Source organism: Oncorhynchus masou, chromosome 24, assembly GCF_036934945.1.
Source record: "Oncorhynchus masou masou isolate Uvic2021 chromosome 24, UVic_Omas_1.1, whole genome shotgun sequence".
NCBI lineage: Eukaryota > Metazoa > Chordata > Actinopteri > Salmoniformes > Salmonidae > Oncorhynchus > Oncorhynchus masou.
This window is the reverse complement of record NC_088235.1, coordinates 27,652,486-27,669,062: the sequence shown is the minus strand read 5'-3', so window position 1 is coordinate 27,669,062 and position 16,577 is coordinate 27,652,486. Positions and strand designations below refer to the sequence as shown.

The window sequence follows — 16,577 nt, the reverse complement described above, 5'->3', positions numbered from 1 at the left end:
AATAGGCAACCCGTTGAGTTTAGAGACAGCAGGTGGAGTTCCTCCAGAATTCCGGTTGCTCAGGGAAGACATTCTATACACTCAAAACACATTATTTCTGTCATTCCGGAATGTTATTTTGTTTTCCGCCCCACTTGAAGTCAGAGAGGGCGTGTGTGTACACAAACGACGCTACTGAAGAGACAGTCTCCTGCAGTTGCTTCAATACCTTTTTCTCTTAGTCACATTCGATAAATAGCATGTGGTTGACAAGAGAAAAGTATACTGGAAGGAAACGGTCATGGGACCCACACACAGCACTTTGCACGACTGTGTTCTATTTAGATGCATTGTGAGACGTTGTCATGGAAGGAGGGAGTGTCTGTCCAACACAGCTTAGGAATAGCTGCTACTGAGGTGAGGACACTTTATAGTAGCTGACAGTTGACTCTGTTTTGCGTGAGACTTTCCTTTATCAACCTTCCATGGCCCACTGGGATTTTAGACTCCTCTGTCTTCCAAATATCTCCAATGCTGCCATGTCAGTCTGAGAACCCACTGTTGGATCACTCTCCTGTCCATGGAAGCAGTGGAGGCAGGTGCTCTATCACCACGGATCAGTTTTTTGCTTCAGCCAATTCCTGTCTCTAGTGCTTGTTGTTATGCCTTCCACGTTTGCCTGCTGTGAATGAATGGCATGCATAAGAGGCCTTTTAAAGTGGTCAACAGCGCAAACAGATGAGGCATCCATGCCAGTGTCTTATTCTTAGTCCCATCTGCCTGCCATCACAACACCTGGTCCTCCATGGTGGATTCATGGCATCCCATAATTCCTCTGCTAGCCCAGCTGTCCATATAGCCACATAGCTCAGCTTCCACAGGGGCACCATTTATATCCCAGGCTGCCTGAGGCCACAAAACCCTGCATACACTACATGACCAAATGTATGTGGACACCTTCTTGTCACACATCTCATTCCAAAATCATGGGCATTAATATGGAGTTGGTCCCCCTTTGCTGCTATAAAAGCCTCCACTCTTCTGGGAAGGCTTTCCACTAGATGTTGGCGCATTGCTGCGGAGACCTGCTCCATTCAACCACAAGCGTTAGTGAGTACGGGCAATTAGGCCTGGCTCGTAGTCTGCCTTCCAATTCATCCTAAAGGTGTTCTATAGGGTAGAGGTCAGGGCTCTGCAGGCCAGTCAAGTTATTCCACACCGATCTCGAAAAACCATTTCTATATGGACCTCGCTTTGTGCACAGGGGCATTGTCATGATGAAACATGAAAGGGCCTTCCTTAAACTGTTGCCACAAAGTTGGAAGCACAGAATCTTCTAGAATGTCATTCTATGCTGTAGCCTTAACATTTCCCTTCACTGGAACTAAGGAGCCTTGCCCAAACCATGAAAAACAGCCCCAGACCATTATTCCTCCACCACACTTTACAGTTGGTGCTATGCATTGGGGCAGGTAGTGTTCTCCTGGTATCCCCCAAACCTAGATTCATCCGTCGGACTGCAGGATGGTGAAGCGCGATTCATCACTCCAGACAACACGTTTCCACTGCTCCAGAGTCCAATGGCATTGCGCATGGTGATCTTAAGTTTGTGTGCGGCTGCACGGTCACGGAAACCCATTTCATGAAGCTCCTGGCAAACAGTTATTGTGCTGATGTTGCTTCCAGAGGCAGTTTAACTCTGTAGTGGGCGGTCCTGTTCTGTCAGCTTATGTGGCCTACCACTGTGCTGTTGATGCTCCTAGACGTTTCCACTTCACAGTAACAACACTTACAGTTGACCGGGACAGATCTAGCAGGGCAGAAATTTGACTTGTTGGACAGGTGGCATCCTTTGGCGGTGCCACGTTGAAAGCGACTGAGCTCTTCAGTACGGGCCATTCTAATGCCAATGTTTGTCTATGGAGATTGCATGGCGGTGTGCTCAATTTTATACACCTGTCAGCAACGGGTGTGGCTGAAATAGCCAAATCCATAATTTGAAAGGATGTCTACATACTTTTGTATATATAGTGTAGTTCTCACGCACTCCAGAGAAAGCTTACTGTAATTTGTTCAATGACTCTGTGTGATGATGGCTCTGGCATTTTGTAATCTATAATGGGGAGGCTTCCTGAGCTCTTTCCAGTCTGTATTCTGCTTTAGCCAATTATAGCTGTCTCCTTTACTCTGTCAGGAACGAGAAACCAACCTGGTTACCAAGCAAGCTTAGACTGACTTCAAAACAACAATAAATTATATTTACAACAGCGGAATTATGGGTACTATGAGTGTTGTCTAGGAATCCAACCCTCTTCTATGTTGTTTACTGCTGTTTGTGTTTAGACACAGACACGCTCTCACACCCTTTCTCTGGCTAGCCGTGCCGTGTGCTTGTCTGGACATTTTATCAGTCCTGGCACAAACACATTGGTCAGTCACATTACAGTGGGGATTCCCTGCTCAGTGGAAGTGTCATAGACCAAACTAGGCTCTGAGCTGATCAGTTAGCCAGACAGAAGTTGTTGTACTCTTTCAGATCCTTCTGGTCTGTTTCTCTGTTTAGTCCTTTGTCTTCAGTCTCTTTTGATGTCTCTCTCTGTGGGATGTCACTGTCTGGGAAGTCTGTCTGTGTGGGAGGTCAGTCTCTGTGTATGATGTTGGGGTGAGTGTGTTATGTCTGCGTGTAAGAATGTGATGCTAAAGAGAAAGCGACAGTGTAATCAAAAACACACACACATCCCCAGGATCTCCTCCCGTAGAGAAGAATGAGGTGGAACTCCAGTCAGAGGAATCCCCTGTTCCTGTGCCATGTGCCAACAGGGCCCAGCCCGAACACACAGCGTTCCCCGTTCCTGTGGAGGAGGCAGGATACCCTGGTGGGAGGGCGGTGTGGAGGAATCAGCCGTTGGAATTATTGACTTCGAGTTCTGTTTTAGTAACACAATTGTCATGGTTTCTGTTGATCTGTTCTGACAGTCTGTCCGTCTGTCTGTCTGCCCTATTCCCAAAGGCATTGTACTGAGCTGTCAATTTCTCCTCCCTCCCTCCCCCTCTAGTTTTCTGTGCAGGTGCATTTAGTATTACATCCTTGCTTATTTTTAAAACAGACACTCCATGTTCCAGACTGGGCATGTTCTGTACAACAGACACTCCATGTTCCAGACTGGGCATGTTCTGTACAACAGACACTCCATGTTCCAGACTGGGCATGTTCTGTACAACAGACACTCCATGTTCCAGACTGGGCATGTTCTGTACAACAGACACTCCATGTTCCAGACTGGGCATGTTCTGTACAACAGACACTCCATGTTCCAGACTGGGCATGTTCTGTACAACAGACACTCCATGTTCCAGACTGGGCATGTTCTGTACAACAGACACTCCATGTTCCAGACTGGGCATGTTCTGTACAACAGACACTCCATGTTCCAGACTGGGCATGTTCTGTACAACAGACACTCCATGTTCCAGACTGGGCATGTTCTGTACAACAGACACTCCATGTTCCAGACTGGGCATGTTCTGTACAACAGACACTCCATGTTCCAGACTGGGCATGTTCTGTACAACAGACACTCCATGTTCCAGACTGGCAACAAATAGCATAACAATGGTCTAAAGAACTGTTTGAAAAATACATTTCTATGTAGTTTGTTAGACAGATTGCAGACAACACTTTGGAAGTTGCCATACAGTTTCACCATCTGACAGCTGTACAAGGCTGGCCTAGTTCCTCTGCAGTATGAAGTAGTTTTCTGCCCTGGCTTCAGAGTGCTGTGAAATCACAATTTTAGAGCATTCATCTGCTCTTTAAATGCTCCAAACAGCAGTAACAGCCCAGCAACAGTCTCCATGAAGACGCTTCCAATGAGTCATCGGTTTCATAGAAAACATTCCTATGTTGTCCAGCTGGGAGAGGCCGGTATCATTCATGCCTGACCTTTGACCTCCATGTAGCTGACTGGACTTCAATGAAGTGGCCGTCAACAGGCAGGGATGAGGGAGATTAGAGGAATATAGTTACATGTCAACACCATTCATTCTACTGGACAGAGTTGTCAGAGGACCAAAAGGGCTGAGAAAGATGGATCAGTGCAGTTCTAAACTACAGGCATAACCCTTCAACTCAGTGTCCCTGTCCTTAGGAACTGTCTACATCTTCTGCGCCACAAAGTTCCTCCACCAACATTTGTTTTTATAAACAGAGTTGAGTTCCCTTTCTTACTGTGACAAAGTAGTGCGGAACATATTGGAACCCTAACCTTGTTACACTATGAAACACAAGACGATGCATTTAATCATTCAACATACGGGTTTTTATGAAAATCGTTTCCCGTGTCTATAGCCTGTAGCTGCTTTACCACCGAGTTGTATACTACATCACAGTAAAGATGTGTCTGTATGTAAGTGGTCGTTTGTCGTGCACAGATTGAGCGGCGCATGGAGATGGTACGTGTGGTCTCCCACAACACACACAAGAGGATGGTCACGTGTCTGCAGGGCCACATTGGCACCGACACAGAGAAGAGACATGTAAGTACAGGTATCATTAACATTATTCCGGACCAAATTGTCTGAATCACTAGATCAAAGATAAGAATATATTTAGGATTTATTTCCCATTAACTCTTCACCTACCTGATTAGCACTAGATTACCCTACCCCCTTGAAAATAATGTTCTATATCAGCAATTTTTTGTTTTTTTTGTTTACCTCATGATCCAACATGTACAATTGTGTCAATGCCAGTCCATACCACGCCTATACACAGGAAATGGTCAGGTAAAAAGACACATGTTTACTTTCTCATAGCTACAGCTCTAGCTCTGCTCAACCCTCCTTCCATGTATTTCAGTACAGCTTTATGGGAATAGAAAGGAATGATGAGACATCATACGGTGTCTAGTTGTTACAGTATGTCAAATTAGCTCTTAATATCACAACTGTAACATCCTCATTCTTTCTACCGCTCTATATTGTCCAACTTAATGAAAATGGACTTTCCATTGATAAACCCTCAAAAGGAAAGCACTAGAAACTTCTTGTTGGTGCCTCCGTTGGTATCTAATAAATGTATACATATCTCTTTTCCCTTTCTCTCTACAAACACACCTCACAGAAAAAGCTTCCTCTGACAGCGCTGTCTCAAGCCATGGTGGACGGAGGCAGTCAGCTGGGAGAGGAGTCTCTGATTGGGTGAGTGAGGGTGAATTGACAGGTTAGACAACCAATCGTCTGTCCGACACTGGGGTTATATGGAACAGATGAACCCTAGAGAGATGGAGAATATGTGGCTAACAAACTGACCCAATTATTATCAGTGGTCTTTTCAGTCATTTCTTGTTTTTGTGGAGGATCAGAAAGTGTCTAGTGTGGATGTCTATCCACATAATGAGGATATTTGTCAGACTGATTCTCCATTTAACAGAACGAGCTACATTGTTGCCTTGTTCGCAGACAGTGACAGAAACAGACAAGCACTCAGACTAGAGGATGTAGAAACTACCCAGAGATTTACTGTTACTGTCTGCTTTTAGGAGGAAGTGAATCTATCTCATTTGACAACTTGCCAATGTTTAATATGATGTATTTGTGGATGCGGAATGATGGATTTGGAAGATATTGTCAAAGGTGATGAATGTGACATGTACAGTACCAGTCAAAAGTTTGGACAGACACTATTTTTACTATTTTCTACATTTGTAGAATAATAGTAGTAACCAAAAAAGTGTTAAACAAATCCAAATATATTTGAGATTCTTCAAAATAGCCACACCTTGATGCCAGCTTTGCACACTCTTGTCATTCTCTCAACCAGCATCATGAGGTGGTCACCTGGAATGCATTTCAATTAACTGGTGTGCCTTGTTTGAAAGTTAATTTGTGGATTTTCTTTCCTTAATGCGTTTGAGCCAATCAGTTGTGTTGTGACAAGGTAGGGGTGGTATACACAAGAGCTACGATTAAACCGCCACAGGAAAGGAAGACCCAGAGTTTCAGAGGATAAGTTCATTAGTTACCAGCCTCAGAAAATGCAGCACAAATAATTGCTTCACAGAGTTCAAGTAACAGATACATCTCAACATCAACTGTTCAGAGGAGACTGCGTGAATCAGGCCTTCATGGTCAAATTGCTGCAAAGAAACCACTACTAAAGGACAACAATAATAATAAGAAGAGACTTGCTTGGGCCAAGAAACACGAGCAATGGACATTAGACTGGTGGACATCTGTCCTTTGGTCTGATGAGTCAAAATATGAGATTTTTGGTTCCAACTGCCGTGTCTTTTGAGACACAGAGTAGGTGAACGGATCATCTCCGCATGTGTAGTTCCCACCATGAAGCATGGAGGAGGAGTTGTGATGGTGTCGGGGTGCTTTGATGGTGACGCTGTCTGTGATTTATTTAGAATTCAACACACACTTTCTGCAGTGATACGCCTTCCCATCTGGTTTGCACTTAGTGGGACTACCATTTTTGTTTTTCAACAGGACAATAACCCAACACACCTCCAGGCTATGTAAAGGCTATTTGTCCAAGACTGAGAGTGATTGAGTGTTGCAGCAGATGTCCTGGCCTCTACAATCACCCGACGTCAACCCAATTGAGATGGTTTGGGATGAATTGGAGCGCAGAGTAAAGGAAAGGCAGGCAACAAGTGTTCAGCATATGTGGGAATTCCTTCAAGACTGTTGGAAAAGCATTACAGGTGAAGCTGGTTGAGAGAATACCAAGAGTGTGCAGAGTTGTCATTAATGCAAAGGGCGGCTACTTTGAAGAATCAAAAATGTATTTTGATTTGCTTAGCACTTTTTATTTTGCTTACTATATGATTCCATACGTGTTATTTCATAGTGTTGATGTCTTCACTATTATTTTACAATATAGAAAAGAGTAAAAAATAAAGAGAAAACAGTGAAAAAGTAGGTGTATCCAAACTTTTGACTGGTACTGTAGATGACCCTCTGCAGTTATTCGTCATTATTTTGAAGGACAGTAATGGTGACATCTGACCCCAATGGCTCTTCCTGTGGCATCTGAATAACCTTTGACCTGTGTGTGTCCTCCTGACAGGAAAATGATGGAGGTGTGTGGGGAGGCAGAGAACAGGATGGCGTCAGAGCTGCTGCAGCATGAGGTTCAGATAGAGAAAGACGTGCTAGACCCCCTCAACCAGCTAGCAGAGGTGAGGAGGAGATATTGAGTGCCTTATTCTATCCCAACCTGTATAAAGAGTATCCAATATTTAGTCAAAACCATCATAAATAATTGAGTCAATATTCAGTGTGTATTTGGAAAAGTGCCATACGTACTTAACAGACGTGAACATCCATATTCTCAGGTGGACATTCCCAACATCCTCAAACAGAGGAAGCAGCTAGCCAGGCTAGTGCTTGACTATGATTCTGCCAGAGCGAGGTGAGCCTGTGTACATGTATCACCTTTATTAACATTTAGAATGTGCTAGAACATGTTTTAAAGTTTCTAACAACGCTCTAACCTGATCTGCGGTCTACCCCTTCCAGGTGGTTGCAGGCAACCAAGTCGATAATCTCAGGAACAAACACTCAAGCACTGACGGCCAAGGCAGACCTGCTCAAAGAGGAGGTGGATGAAGCTATGAATAAAATGGAACTGTGCAAGGTAAGGCCTTAAATGGATAAATCACCCCACAGTTAAGTTTGACGTTCTGCTATATGAATTAGGATAAATCACAGGCCTCAATCCCAGATGAATGGTAGTTGCTCACATGAGAAGAAGAGGAAGTGACACTATGGAAAGTTTTGACAGGAGAAGGTAAGGACAGAAATGGACATTCCATGCCCAGTACCGTTATGGCTGTTTGATTTAGGAAGAAGGAATGCCCAGTCAGCTGTGTGTGCGTGCCTCTCTCTCTGCGAAGTACTGCGGACTGAGAGTATTGTGTGTATTGAGTTAGTTAGAGTTAGTGGTGTGTGTCAGGTCTTCTGTCCAGGAAGCTACATGATTCAGTGTTTTCCTTCCTCTGTTCAGCCCTGCTCTACACTGCTACTATACCCTGGCCCTGTCAACAGCAGACAGATTTATGAGTCACTGTGGAAGGCCTAATGACCCTACCCAGCACTAACACTAACAGAGCTGCCACCTGAAATACATTGATTGGATTTTGAGACCAGAGAGGTGGATGGGTTTAGGTCGATATAAAACAGGCAGGAATTTGCCTTTTATAGTGAAATTACTGTTGATGGATCACATGTTTAAATCCTGAGAGTTGGTCCTTCTCTGTCATCTGCTTCTAATGATCTCGTCTGCTCCTCTCTCTCAGGATCAACTGGCTGCAGACATGTACAATTTCTTCTCAAAGGAAGGGGACTATGCCTGCTACTACGTAATGGTGAATCAGCGTGTGTGTGGGAATGTTCATAACTGTTGGGTGACTGGTGAACAGTTGGTTTGTTGTTCCTCTCATTGTTGACTGACTTTTTCTTTTTCTCGCCTCTCTCTCGCGCACCTTTTCTCTCTCGCTCGCTCTCCTTTTTGCTCGCTCTCACTCGAACGCTCTCCTTTTCTCTCTCTCTCTCCCTCCTCTACACTGTTCTGTTGTGTTCCCAGCTCTTAGAGGCCCAAGCTGATTACCATAGAAAATCTCTGACTGTCCTCGAGAGTGTCCTGCCAACCATACAAGCACAGCAAGGTACACTATACTTCAGGTGCAGTACATCCCAGTTCCCCTCTCCCTGTGCTGGTTGAAGTTGCCCAGAAGTTATCCTCCTCCAGTCCTGTCCTACTCCCCTCTAAAATCCCTCTCAGCGAGATACAGACCAGTCCTCACCACCTCCTTCTAAAAACCTCTCTATTTCTCATCACAGGCTCTTTTTTCCCACAGACCCATAAAGGTTTAACTGAGCGTGACACAGGAACTCTGTCCATTAGTACCGTGATGATATTGTTGGGTCAGGCTAAAGTCTTAAGTTATCATCTAGGTCTGGGCCAGGTATCCCAAACTCGGGCACACGCAATGCCGTCGGGTGTACGCCAAATAAAAATGTGATTCACATTTAATTATTTTATTTTCAAACAGTCCATTTATATTTTCCAACGGGGCTATACATTTGGGTGAGGGTTTTTTCTCACCTGAGTAGCCTCGTTTCACTGCCAAAAATCAAATTAAACCATTGAGTCTTCAGTGAAATAACAATGTCAAATACAGGTAGCCGAGTCAAATAATTAACATCCGATCACATTAACCATTACTCTCTCGTGGGAATTCCACTAATGATCTGTATGTAGCCAAATGTAGCTGCTGCTCATGTTGGTATCTGTACTGATAGTGTAAAAGCCATGACAGGGAGACATAGTGGAGTGGTAACGTGCGTGCAAGCAGTTGCTCCCGGTGCAGCATCCACTGGGAGGCTCTTGCTGTCGAGGGAATGCCCGACAGCTTGAAAGATGTTTTGGACAGTACAGTGAAAATGGTTAACTTTGTTAAAGCAAGGCCCCTGAACTCTCCTGTATTTTCTGCATTATGCAATGATATGGGCAGCGACCATGTAATGCTTTTACAACATACAGAAGTGCAATGGTTAACAAGGGGCAAAGTATTGACACGTTTTTTTAAATTGAGAGACGAGCTTAATGTTTTCTTTACTGACCATAATTTTCAGTTTCTCACACGACTGGCCTATCTGGGTGATGTTTTTCCCTCGCCTGAATGATGACTCTCCACAACTATATTCAATGTGCGGGACATATTGAGGATATAATTAAGAAGTTGGAGCTCTTCTCTGTCTGCATTAACAAGGACAAAACACAGGTCTTTCCATCATTGAATGATTTTTTTGTGTTCAAATGAACTCAAGCTTACGAACCATGTCAAATGTGATATAGCGAAGCACCTGAGTGAGTTGGGTGCGCAATTACACAGGTACTTTCCCGAAACAGATGAGACAAACTGGATTCGTTATCCCTTTCATGCCCTGCCTCCAGTCCACTTATCGATATCTGAACAAGAGAGCCACATCGAAATTGCAACAAGCGGTTCTGTGAAAATGTAATTTAATCAGAAGCCACTGGCAGATTTCTGGATTAGGCTGCGCTCAGAGTATCCTGCCTTGGCAAATCACGCTGTTAAGACACCGATGCCCATTGCGACCACGTACCTACACTACCGTTCAAAAGTTTGGGGTTACTTAAAAATGTCCTTGTTTTTTAAAGAAAAGCTCTTTTTGTTGTCCATTTTAAAATAACATCAAATTGATCAGAACCAGAGTGTAGACATTGTTAATGTAAATGACTATTGTATCTGGAAACTGATTTATTTTTAAATGGATTATCTATATAGGCGTACAGAGGCCCATTATCAGCAACCATCACTCCTGTGTTCCAATGGCACATTGTGTTAGCTAATCCAATTTTATAATTTTAAAAGGCTAATTGATCATTAGAAAACCATTTTGCAATTATGTTAGCACAGCTGAAAACTGTTGTCCTGATTTAAAGAAGCAATAAAACTGGCCTTCTTTAGACTAGTTGAGTATCTGGAGCATCAGAATTTGTGGGTTCGATTATAGGCTCAAAATGTCCAGAAACAAAGACCTTTCTTCTGAAACTCGTCAGTCTATTCTTGTTCTGAGAAATGATGGCTATTCCATGCGAGAAATTGCCAAGAAACTGAAGATCTCGTACAACGCTGTGTACCTTCACAGAAGAGCGCAAACGGTCTCTAACCAGAATAGAAAGAGGAGTGGGAGGCCCCAGTGCACAACTGAGCAAGAGGACAAGTACATTAGTGTCTAGTTTGAGAAACAGACGCCTCACAAGTCCTCAACTGGCAGCTTCATTAAATAGTACTCGCAAAACACCAGCATCAACGTCAACAGTGAAGAGGCGACTCCGGCATGCTGGCCTTCTAGGCAGAAGTTGTATACAAGCAACTCGATCCAGACCATTTCGCACGATCTGAAGTTGGAACAGCGTTTCTAGCATAAAGGCTGTTGGAGGAGTAGGTGGCGGAATAATAAGAAGTAAGTTGAGTGTCTGAGCTGGGGCTGCTGCCGCTATCCCCACCAGTAAATGTAGTGTGTCAGGCTTACAATGATAGCAAAAAACAACATTTGAGAGTGCGCTGACCCTGGTGCTAAAGGGGGTACGCAGCTGGAGGTTGAATGTTTGAAAGGGTACAGGCTTATAAAAATTTGGGAACCACTGGTCTAGGCTATGCATTGTCACCCTGCCTGCATAGGCTACAGCTGCTTGCATCTTGTTTATTTGTTAGACCACTTCAATCACTTAACTAACTCTATTAAGTGGCACATCAACCATCTCTAGGTTGAAGTATTTGCTTATTTTTACTAAATGATGTCTGAAGGCATCTGGTAGGCTGTGTCATGTAGGTTATTGCTTATTGTTCCTGTAGGACTGAAAATGATTGCAGGGAAGGCATTCATTTAGCTGTTTCCACTCTTTTTAGTATGGGTTCTCTCTTTCTCTCTGTGTTCGGCAGGCTGGTTTTTCTCCTGTAAACAGAGTGTGTTCTAAATCAACCCTTCTCTCCCAGCATGTGGTTTATGATGATTCAAACATTCCACACATCAGATCTACCTGGGCTTTCCTTTCCACTGAGTGCACAGAAACTCACCAACACATTCCATGGATGGAGACAATGTGGTTATCTATTGGAGGAGTGAGTGACTGATGGTTGGCCAGAGGGGACGTTGTTGACCTACAAATCTACCATTCCCAGGCCTCCTAACCCCTCATCCACAGCCATCCTACTGCTCTCTCTTTCTGCAGACCCGTAACAACTTTAGTTTTGTTACCACCATGCTAACGGTGCTACCACTCTCTCTCTCCCCCGTCAGACTCGTGGACAGAGAAGCCAGCGTTTGGGACGGGTCTGGAGGAGCATCTGAAGAGGAGCAGCAGAGAGATCGCTCTGCCATTAGAGGCCTGCATCATGATGCTGCTGGAGACTGGTATGAAGGAGGAGGTAGGGAGAGAAGGATGGATGGATTGAAGCATTGTGGGAGCGAGGTAGAGGGAGAGAAAGTGAAGGGAGATCATAGTTGAGGACAAAGAAATTTAAATATGGATGCGTGAATTAAATAATACAACAATGAATGAGATGAATCCATGCAGAAACTTTTTGTGGTAAGGGCCCAAACATGAAATGTAAAATGCACTTTAAACCTCTTAAATGTAATCTACATAATGTGATAGACTGCATTCAGTTTGCTGAGTAGAGTGTTGGAGGCTGTTTAGTAAATGACATCGCCGAAGTCTGGGATCGGTAGGATAGTCAGTTTTACGAGGATATGTTTGGCGGCGTGAGTGAAGGAGGCTTTGTTGTGAAATAGGAATACCGATTCTAAATTTAATTTTGGATTTGAGATGTTGAATGAGTCTGGAAGGAGAGTTTACAGTCTAGCCAGACACCTAGGTATTTGTAGTTGTCCACATATTCTAAGTCAGAACCATCCAGAGTAGTGATGCTAGGCGGGCGGGCAGGTGCGGGCAGCGATCGGTTGAAAAGCATGCATTTAGTTTTACTAGCGTTTAAGAGCAGTTGGAGGCTACGGAAGGCGTGTTGTCCAGGTTGTCTAACCCAGCTATTTGTACGGGCCCAGGTTGTCTAACCCAGCTATTTGTACGGGTCCAGGTTGTCTAACCCAGCTATTTGTAGGGGTCCAGGTTGTGCAGCTCTTTCAGAACATCTGCTTTCTGAATTTGGGTGAAGGAGAAGCTGGGGAGGCTTGGGCACGTAGCTGCGGGGGTACGGAGCTGTTGGCCGGGGTTGGGTTAGCCAGGAGGAAAGCATGGCCAGCTGTAGAGAAATGCTTGATTATTGTGGATTTATTGGTGGTGACAGTGTTTCCTAGCCTCAGTGCAAGTGGGGCAGCTGGGAGGAGGTGCTCTTATTCTCCATGGACTTTAGTGTCCCATAACGTTTTGGAGTTTGTGCTACAGGATGCAAAGTTCTGCTTGAAATAGCTGGCCTTTGCTTTCCTGACTGACTGCGTGTATTGGTTCCAGACTTCCCTGAAAAGTTGCATATCGCTGGGACTATTTGATGCTATGGCAGTCCGCCACAGGATATTTTTGTGCTGATCAAGGGCAGTCAGGTCTGGAGTGAACCAAGGGCTACATCTGTTTCTGGTTCTACATTTTTTTGAAAGGGGCATGCTTATTTAAGATGGAGAGGAAATTACTTTTAAAGAACGACTAGGCATCCTCTACTGACGGGATGAGGTCAATATCCTTCCAGGATACCCGGGCCAGGTCGATTAGAAAGGCCTGCTCGCTGAAGTGTTTTAGGGAGCGTTTAACAGTGATGAAGGCTGGTCGTTTGACCGTGGACCCATAGTGGATGCAGGCAATGAGGCAGTGATTGCGGAGATCCTGATTTGAAAACAGCAGAGGTGTATTTGGAGGGGAAGTTGGTCAGGATAATATCTATGTGCCCATGTTTATTGATTTAGGGTTGTTCCTTGATCATTTGTGTGAGATTGAGGGCATCTAGTTTAGATAGTTAGATCTAAAAGGTTTAAGAACTGGCAATAAACATATGATCCCATACATTTTGAAATATTAGTAAACATGAAGAGACACGGGCCAAAAACATTCAAATCTGCTGCGACCTTTTCTGAGTACTTTCCACTTGTAAGAAATGCTTTATTTGATCCCATACATTTTGAAATATTCACAAACATGAAGAGACACGGGCCAAAAACATTCAAATCTGCTGCAACCTTCTCTGAGTTCTTTCCACTTGTAAGAAATGCTTTAAAGTCCAGAAGTTGTGGGGGGAGCTGGAACGTTCCCTGTCAGAAGTATTACAATGTAACTGTACTTTTAATACGTCTGTCTGCATATTTCAAGACGTGGCATGTGGGGGTGTAGTGAGATACCCGCTGGGCTGCTCGATTCTCTTCTCATCACTCATCTTGAAAAAACGTACACTAAAAACTTGGAAATCAATCCGCCCTCATTACCACAATGGGAAAATCGAATGATTTCTTATTAAAATAGCATGGGCGACTGAGAAACACATTGGTACAATTTAAGTGGCCAACAATAATGCAGGCACTAGGGATAAGGGTGTGAGCATGCTGGTCTGGGCAGAGGAGATGTAGTCATTGTTTGTCTGTAAGTTGTTAGTCTAAATTTGTACAGTCCATTCTAAAAGTGTCCAGACCCCTGGACTTTTTCCACAGTTTGTTACGTTACAGCCTTATTCTAAAATTGATGAAAACATTTTTTTCCTCATCAATCTACACACAATACCCCATAATGACATCGCAATACCCCATAATGACATCGCAATACCCCATAATGACATCGCAATACCCCATAATGACAAAGTGAAAACAGATTTTTTATTTTTTTTGCAAATAAAATTATAATAAGTATTCAGACCCTTTGCTATGAGACTCAAAATTGAGCTCAGGTGCATCATGTTTCCATTGATCATCGTTGAGATTTTTCTACAACTGGATTGGAGTCGGCCTGTGGTAAAAATCCAATTGATTGGACATGATTTGGAAAGGCACACACCAGTCTATACAAGATTCCACAGTTGACAGTGCATGTCAGAGCTCCGAGACAGGATTGTGTGCAAAAAAGGAAAGCTATATATTATTACAAAAATAAATGTCAGCAATTATACTGTAATTCTGAATTATCATGCTATGCATGTTGTTTGTTGGAAAGGTTCTAAATCAACTGTGTTTAGTTCACACCATATTGTCTTCCCATTCAATCTATGTGTGAACACAGAACACAGCCTGTGGTGAGAGGAGGGACTGTTTGAGTGGGAGAGAGTAGAAGTTTTGTTTGTGTGTGAATTGAGGTTTATGTTTTGTGTGTGTGTGTGAGGAGAAGCTTTATGTGTGTGAATGCATGAGAGAGGTCAGTGTGTTTGTATGAGAGTGAGTACAGTACTGATTAAGCCCTGTCTGTCTCATCCATCCTGTCTGTGTGTTTTACCAGGGCCTCTTCAGGATTGCAGCAGGGACCTCAAAACTGAAGAAGCTCAAGGCTGCTCTGGACTGTTCCACCTCACAGCTGGAGGAGTTCTACTCGGACCCCCACGCTGTCGCTGGTACGATCCTAACCCCCACTCACATATTGTACATGTTTCAGGAAGTGTTTTCAAGTAATGTAACTGAAATGATTGGCAGACCATTGCTCACATAACAGTCCTTTCATTCCAGGAGCCCTGAAGTCTTACCTGAGAGAACTACCTGAACCTCTGATGAGCTTTCAGCTTTACGACGAGTGGATTCAGGCGTCTAGGTAAGCCCCCACCACACACTCCATTCAATAGCAGACATCCATTCAATAGCAGCCATACTGTAGCTGTAGAAGGAACCAAGGAAAGTAAAGGAGAAGTAGTAGAAATGAAAAGTAAAAAAGGAGTGAAATGATGGCAACCATGAAACAGATTGTCCCTCTGTGTCTCTCCCCAGTGTTCTAGAGCCAGACAAGCGACTACAGGCCCTCTGGGTTGTGTGTGATCAATTACCAAAGAACAACAAAGCAAACCTAAGGTGGGTAACAGATGGACTGGTTCACACAACTTGTGTGTAATATGTTACCCTTTTTCTAACAGCTAACATTTACCTTACCTGTGCCTGTCTCTGTATCCTGTGTTGTAGGTATCTGGTGAAGTTCCTGTCCAAGCTGGCTCAGGACAGTGAGGTCAACAAGATGACCCCTAGCAACATCGCCATTGTACTGGGACCAAACCTGCTGTGGGCCAAAACGGAGGGGTGAGAAAAGGGGAGAGAGGAGAGGAGAGATGGGGAGTACTCACTATTCAAACTGAAAAACTCAAGTTTGTGTTCACAAATTGGTGTCATAATCGTGTAGTGTTTGTCTGTAATAAGGGTGTGAAACTGATTCCCTGGTGGGCCTAGTTTCTGCTGGTTTTTCCTTTCAATTAAGACCTAGACAACCAGGTGTGGGGAGTTCCTTACTAATTAGTGAGGAACGACAACCTGCAGACACTCGGCCCTCTGTGGAATGAGTTTGACATCATGTCTGCTCTCCTCTGTGTGCCTGCAGCACTCTAGCTGAGATGGCTGCTGCTACCTCTGTTCACGTGGTGACCATCATAGAACCCATCATACAACACGCTGACTGGTTCTTCCCTGAGGGTATGTACATATGACCTTTGACCCTTCCACTTTGACTAGGTCCTCAAAATGGAGGTCATTGGTCTCCTTTCTCTGTCAGTGGTATAAATCTGATTCCTAGGCTACTGAAAAAAATGGATCTGTTGTTTTTTAAAAATGGTCCCTAAAGGAATTCTACTTGCCTATTGTCCCCGTGTGCACAGATGTGGAGTTTAATGTATCAGGGATGTTTGCCATGCCCACCCCTCCTTCCAACCACATCAACCACACTATGGAGTACGACTGTTCCACTATAGAGAGGAAGAGGCCTGGTAGCATGGTGGGGCCAGAGAACGATACCCTACGCAAGGACAGGTAACCACTAATCACAGCACCTCATCACTAGTAGCTCATTCCCTCTACTTTGAACTGCCGTGGGGTGAAAGGTCAAAGACTGGTCCTGGACCTGCCAGTGCTCTGAGCTGAGGATATCATGCTAC

At 44.1% G+C, this 16,577-nt stretch overlaps 1 pseudogene; it reads left to right on the top strand.

The window, feature by feature from the left end:
* LOC135511977 (rho GTPase-activating protein 17-like) overlaps positions 1-16,577 on the top strand; it is a 40,465-nt pseudogene that overhangs the window by 16,396 nt on the left and 7,492 nt on the right.